The 1,025-nt window shown below is 43.5% G+C and overlaps 1 pseudogene; it reads left to right on the top strand.

Annotated features, from left to right (window-relative positions):
* Nucleotides 1-490, top strand: LOC102903890 (large ribosomal subunit protein uL14 pseudogene; annotated as a pseudogene).
* The last annotated feature ends 535 nt before the right edge of the window (nt 491-1,025 follow it).

Raw genomic sequence — 1,025 nt, 5'->3', positions numbered from 1 at the left:
CCGGGCATTCAAGATGTCGAAGCGAGGACGTGGTGGGTCCTCCGGAGTGAAATTCCGGATTTCCCTGGGTCTTCCGGTAGGAGCTGTGATCAAATGTGCTGACAATACAGGAGCCAAAAGTTTGTATATCATCTCTGTGAAGGGAATCAAGGGACGACTGGACAGACTTCCTGCTGCTGGTGTGGGCGACATGGTGATGGCCACGGTTAAGAAAGGCAAACCAGAACTAAGAAAAAAGGTCCATCCAGCGGTGGTAATTCGACAACGAACGTCGTATCAAAGAAAAGATGGGGTGTTCCTTTATTTTGAAGACAATGCAGGAGTCATAGTAAACAATAAAGGCGAGCTGAAAGGTTCTGTTATCACAGATCCAGTCACAAAGGAATGTGCAGAATTGTAGCCCAGGATTGCATCCAATGCAGACAGCATTGCATGATTCTCTGTTGTATTTGTAAAATATTCATTAAAAAGTCTTTGCTCCAAAAAAAAATTACAAGTGAGTCTTGATATGCCCACTGTGGCATGAGCCCATATGCATACACACGGGCTTACACACACACACACACACACACACACACACACACACACACACACACGATTAATGAATTTTCAATTAATTTTTAAAGTGTGGGAACCAGAAAGATGCATCAGAAATTAATAGCATAAACTTCTCTTCCAAAGGACCCATTAGAGTCCTGGCCCCCATGTCAGATGACTCACAACCACCTGTAATTCTAACTCTAGGGGATCCAACACCTTCTTCTGGCTTCTACAGACAACTCACTCACGCTGGAGAGATGGCTAGCAGTTAAGAGCACTGTGGCTACTCCCAATACCTGCACACAGACACCTAATTAAAAATAAAATAAAACCTTTAAAAAAAGACTTCTTTTACGTGATACTGTTCAGTTGTGCCTGTACAAAGCACATTTTGACAGTACAGGGGGATTGTGATATCATAATGCTCACTTGTGTCTCCCCAATGTTGCCTTGTGGCATCAGAGTGCTCCAATGTGTCATCACTA

The sequence above is a fragment of the Peromyscus maniculatus genome, chromosome 12 (genome assembly GCF_049852395.1).
Source record: "Peromyscus maniculatus bairdii isolate BWxNUB_F1_BW_parent chromosome 12, HU_Pman_BW_mat_3.1, whole genome shotgun sequence".
In the NCBI taxonomy this organism is placed as follows: domain Eukaryota; kingdom Metazoa; phylum Chordata; class Mammalia; order Rodentia; family Cricetidae; genus Peromyscus; species Peromyscus maniculatus.
Note: the sequence above shows the minus strand (reverse complement) of the source record. Positions and strands in the feature narration are given on the sequence as shown.